Raw genomic sequence first — 6,000 nt, 5'->3', positions numbered from 1 at the left:
TTGTTTCACTCTTCTGTCCCTCTTACAAGCCCAGAACTGAGGACTCTGGGTGGCAGGAGGAAGTGCAGGGTCCTGTTACAAACCAGAGGCTTTCTGAAGCATCCCTCCCACACAGAAAATGCAGAGGCTTGGCTGTGGTCAGCCCTGTTGTACTGCAGTGCCCTTTCTTCCCTCTCCTGCTTCAGCACAGAGGCAGGGACAGTCCCCTCCCTGTCCTCAGGGAGGTTTGTTCTGTAGCACAATTACACTGGAGCATAGCGAGTGTGACCCTAGAGCCTTTCATATGGGGATAGAATCAAAGAGTCATTTAAGTTGGAAAAGTCCTTTGAGATCATCGAATCCAGCCATTAACCCAGCACTGCCAAGCCCACCACTAAACCATCTCCCTAAGTGTCACATTTACACATCTTTTAAATACCTCCAGGATGGGGAGCCCACCACCTGCTCAGGCAACCTGTGGCAATGATTGAGTGATAGCCAAACCAAAAACACCACCTGAGGAAGCTGCTGCCCTCTGGGGCAGTGTCAATTCATCAGCAGCACCTACCTCAGTAGAATAGGGGACAGCACAAGGTGACAGACATGGGACAGGGACCCCAGACCAGAGTCCTGTATGCTTTATTGCTGCTTCCTTTGCTGTGGACACACCCAGCCACAGCTGGGCTAAAGCCTTTCCTCTTCTAACAGCAGCCCCTCACCCAGCTGCCAGTGTTGGAGAGACTGAGCGAGCAGGATGCCAGCAAGCTTCACAATTATGTTCCCTCTGTGAAAGACACCTGCTGCAATTCCTTTGTCATAGTGTGGCTCTGATGTGAAAAGGAAATTGGGTTTTATTACAAAATTGAACTTTATGAAAACACACCCTCCCCCTGCTATCAAATGCATTTCTACAAACAGAAAATCTAACTCTGCAGTAGGGTTTTTTTTTCTTTTTCTGAATCTGAATAGTACAGAGGACACTGTGATATAAATGGAAACATTACAATCATGTAACAAAGCAGTGCTAGGCTGTATCACCCGATCACTGTGGTCTCCTTCACGAAAAGGAAAAGATTGAGTGACTATAAAAGAAAATATTAAATAGCTGTAGTTTACCTACAAAGCCTTTAAAGCACAGATGGCCATTATCTAGGGGATATTGATGCAGAGAGATAACATGGGTCATGCACTATTAAAAAATAATAAGACAAGGACCACATCTGATTCTGTTGAGCAAGAAATAATTTTCTCTTTCAGGGGGTGACCAGACCAAGACTGTAGTTCGGCTCTCAGAGCCGATATCATTATTTAAAAGCGCCTCTACCCTCAGTGTAATGCACCCTTTGCTGCTTTATGCTAGACAAAGCAGCTGGGCGTTCTTCTTATCACCTCAAGAGATGGTCTTTAATTTTTGTTCAGAAATTATTTTTAAGTAGTTTCAGGAAAGTGCTTGTTAGACTTCTATAAAGGTGTCTGCAAAGACATCAAAGCATGTGTGGCCTGCGCAGTGACGCACCTTCCCCACGGACACACAAAGCTTGGTGGGATGGGGCCAAGGTTACACCAGCTTCCCAGAGCTCAGATGCTCTTTGTAATGAGACCATTTGAAATTAAAAACATGAGCTGAAAAGCTCACAAAAGTAGATGTCTTCAAATCAAGGATGACATTATCTTTTTTTCTTCTGTTTTCTATTTTTCCTTCTCTTTCATTCTTTCTTTTTAAATATTTTGCCACTGGTTCAGTTTTAGAAAGAAGCTCCAAGCCAAACCAGTGCCAAGGAGGAAGCAAGCTCATGAAAGAGCAGTGTATGTGGCTTGTAGTACTTCTTGGTCTGAAGTCAACTTTGAGAGATTTTTGGCAAGTCTGTTAAAACAGTCATTAGGAACCAATTTAATTTTCATCTAAGGCATTCTCTCTCTTTGCCAGAAAATGATGCTTTAAAGGACCAGCTTCATCTGTACAGCTGTCAGTTTTCACATGAATCATAGAAAAATCATTACTAGAATCCCAATTTCAGAGATTTTTGCCATGTCTTTGCCATGTCATGTGGAGTTGTTGGCAGTGTGGGTATTGAATGTCCTTATTCATCTTAGGAAGGGAAAACAGAGGATTCCTCTCCTTCCTTAAGAGCTTTGTGTGAAAACCACCCAATTTTTCTTTTTCACCAATACTTTCAGGAAGTCATAAACCTGATGCACTAATGACCTACAGTACAAAAATCATTTTTCAGTATTTGTGAGATGATTAAATTCTGTTCCCCCTTTTCACCAAGCACTGTCTTGAAGGGAATGAAGAGTTGCCATTATTATGCCTTCCCCATAAAATTCTCATAAGTACCCTACATGGTGCAGCACTACTTCAATCAAACACAAAAAACAGGGTATCCAATTCTGATTTTATTATAAGGCACACAGTATTTGAAATCTTTGATTCATAGGGCACTTCGTTATCTTTCCTGTGTAAATTCTAGCCATTTTGTCCAAAGAGAAAAGAATGGGAGTACAATCCCAGGACACGCTACAGACACAAATACCGGGAAGCAAATTAAAATAATCTGCAGCATATAAAAATCATGATGTTTCAAATAATAATAACAACTTAGTTAATGCTGCTCCAGAAATAGTAATTTTGTAATTGCAAGGTCTACCGCTAGGAATGCACAGCTAGGACTTAAACACCCATTTTAGTTTCCATTCTAAGAAGCATTTTAGAAAAAGCAATTTCATCCCTATGCTACATAACCAGCTCCAATCAATATGTCTTCCTCCATGTAATATCTGTTAAATGCATCCCTTGGTGACAGAACAACACTCAATATGGACACCACAGCCAGGAAACAATCCACAGTATCTAGTCAGCATCTGTGTATCACTGAAACTCCTCTCTTCATGTCTGCAACCTATCACAAGAGTGAGTTGTGCTTGGGATTGTATTCCAAGGGGTCTGCTGCAGGAAAATGTCATCATATGTTTGTGGTGCACCTATTATGGCCAGACCACTAAGGCTTCCCAAGGCCATCAGCTGGCTTCTGCTCCTTACAAGCACCATTTGCATGGTAAAGACCCTGTATTAATCACCCACAATGTAACTGCATAACCCAAATTAACCCTAAAAATAACTTCCCATACAGAGATGTGAAATACGTCGTTCATGTGTGTTTTCAATTCACAAGAGCCTTGTTACACCAATTACTCTTGTTGGTTTGGCAAAAGTTAGATTTGCTGAGTGCCAAATTTCTGCACACAGATGTATGTGCCTGGCTACTGCTGAAATAAAAATCAGAGGCTTTGACTTCCACTTTTCTTTTTATCCCTCTGGTCTGGAAGACAGTCTGTCAATCATGGGCAAATTGAATATGATGCACACCCACATGCACGCCCAAATGGCTTTATGCACACAAAAGAAAAGGGGGCCATTTGCATTTAGAAGTGCTTTTATGAGGTATGCATTTAGTAACTATATTTACAGCTGGGGTCTGGGAGATGATTTCAGGAATGGCATCCAGAGAATTGAATACAGCACTGGCAGTTGAATAAATGATTGCAGCAGCCTGATCCTCATCCTGAAAGTGGGTGGTATTCCATTTTTTTGGCAAGAATATGAGATCACAGGGACTGGACAGTGCTCTTCTCTTCCCCTTTCTACCCCTTCTCCATGCTCTTTCCTCTCTTCCCATTTGGCCTCCTTTAACATATTCAAGGTTCTGGGCAAAATGGTGCAGAAAAGGAGTGAAAGACAAACAGGAACCCACCCAAGTGAGCCTTCTTTTTGTTTGTGTGGTGTTTTTTCCCTCATGTTGGAGCTAGTTAAAGAGAGAAACCATTCAGCATTCAGCTGTGGGCTTTATCCAAACCTCCACCTTTGGGTGTCTTTTCACCCTTGTTTTCTGCCCTGATCCCACAGTTAGGCCAGTCTGGAAGTAATTCACAGCACATCCACACGCTCTTCAATGACACCTTCTCAAGGGGCACAGATAAAAAGTACTAGTGTCAATTTTGTATGCCTGCAAGCCCATCTTCCTGAAAGAACTGCTGCCCCTAAACCCTGTGGCTGTCCTGTGGTGCTTCTCAGCTCACACAGAGTTGTGGTGAGCTCTTAGAGCAGGGAGCACTTTGCTGACCAGAACAATAGTTAAAGCACAAGGCATCACACTTGAAGTGGCAACAGCAGCTGCTGCTTAGCTGTTGAATAAACTTTTAAGAATTCAGTCTGTGATCAAAAATACCCCACAGCTGCAGTGTATCTCAGTGCCTGAAGAGATCTGCCTTATGTATCACCTGGGAGTCTGACCCCACATTCCACGTTTTTCATTCCATCCCTGTTAACTGGACCCAAAGTTCTGTAAGGTGAGGACAGCACAGGACTGCACATCCAGACATCAGCTCCTGCCCCAAAAACACAGCTCCTCCTTTTTCTTAAAGATGAGCCTGTCATTTTGTCTTTAATAGTCTGTGGCTGAGGGGAGCACCTGCTTTGTAGGCCAAGTTATCAGGTTAAGTACAAATTTGAGAGTCTGAGACATGATGATAAAAAATTCTGCTCAGAACTGTAACTGAAATGCTCCTAGTCCGCCTCTTCCCAGGATTATTAAGGCAGTAAGAGGGCAAGCAGGAGATACAGAAAGTAGGTGTGCTGCTCCCCTTGTTTAATTTTACCCTCTTACATGAAAAAAAAAGATAAATATTTTATAACCTTTGCTTTCATCATAAATAATTTTGTGACAGTTCAGCATTCCTGTACATTATTTACAGCTTTTTGGTTGATGCGTGCTCCAAAAACATTTAAAAAAATAATGGTTTTTTGGATATGGCCACAGTAGCATTAGTACACCTTTGAGATTTCCTATATACATTTCAAGAATGCTCCAGGCTGAGGGTCCACAAACTCTCACTTTTCAGCTGTTCTTTGATAAAACACCAACACTCTTGCTCCAAAAATGCCAAATATAGTTGAGAGAACTCCTTGATAATGTATTTTTGCAAAAAACTATTTATATTCATAGATTCCTGACAGTTCACTTCATTTTGATACAGTTTCTGCATTTAGCCTTCTGATTCTAATTTTTTAAACCTTGTTTTTGGTTTAAGATTTGGAAAAGAACTACAGCTCTAATCAGGGAAAAAAATTACATAACTACGTAAATGACTTACTCAGTGAGTATTACAGTTACTTGTAAATAGCCATGAATCTTTCTTTAAAGCAAGACAAAACATAAAATAGTCTGCTTAACTGTAAATTTAAACCTATTTCACTTTCAGGCTTCACCGCTTCCAATATGAATCAGCCTATTATCTTTAAGTATGAAATTAGAAAAAAGATTTGCTGTTTGTGTACACCCAAAGATTAACATTTCCCTGAGATTAACAGCGTGTTTCTTGACGATGAAAAGCACATAACGCCAAGAATCACAGTTTAATACTCCTTCTCAGGAGCAATTTTGTTTTTATAGCAAATGCAGCTTGAGATTAAAAATATGCTTTAAAACCAACTAGTGAAAAAGAGATACCAAACCAATGATGCTTTGTGGTGAAAGCAAAACAAATTATTACATGGCCCAAAAGTTAAAGACATAAAATCTGCAGTACATTTGCTTGCATCTTTTTGTGGTATGCAAAATAATGCATAAAATTTCAGGATTAAGCATATTTAAATGTCACTTGAATCACAATTAGAATAAATGTTGGAATGTTAAAATAAGGCATCTGTTTGGAGTAGTCTCTGCTCTATAATTGCCTGGTCAATATATTGAAGTTTGCTGAGGAATATCTAGCCAGGGGAAAAGCAGAACACATCATTGTTCCTTCCTTCATATTGCCCAATCCTTCAGTCTTTCCAGGAATAGTAAAAATATGAAAATACTAACAACATGTGATTTCTCTGCTAAGTTTGCTTTGGGCTAATTCTCGTCACTGTAAGACACAAGGACAGAGCAGGCTACTGCATTTATTTCCCAGAGATTTACATACTATATAAAAGTAAAATATGCTGTTTACTTTTTACTTATTCCCTCCAATTTGCTT

The 6,000-nt window shown here is 40.5% G+C and overlaps 1 long non-coding RNA gene across 1 annotated transcript in view; it reads right to left on the bottom strand.

Annotated features, from left to right (window-relative positions):
- Nucleotides 1–553: 553 nt before the first annotated feature.
- The window catches only part of LOC128813403 (uncharacterized), a 66,506-nt gene continuing 61,059 nt past the window's right edge, over nucleotides 554–6,000 (bottom strand). Inside the window, exon 8 of the long non-coding RNA XR_008439031.1 lies at nucleotides 554–806. This is a non-coding gene — a long non-coding RNA (uncharacterized LOC128813403). The remainder of the gene's footprint in view (nucleotides 807–6,000) is intronic.

This window comes from Vidua macroura, chromosome 12 (assembly GCF_024509145.1).
Source record: "Vidua macroura isolate BioBank_ID:100142 chromosome 12, ASM2450914v1, whole genome shotgun sequence".
Lineage (NCBI taxonomy): Eukaryota > Metazoa > Chordata > Aves > Passeriformes > Viduidae > Vidua > Vidua macroura.
The sequence above is the reverse complement of the archived record's forward strand: the minus strand, read 5'-3'. Positions and strand labels throughout refer to the sequence as shown.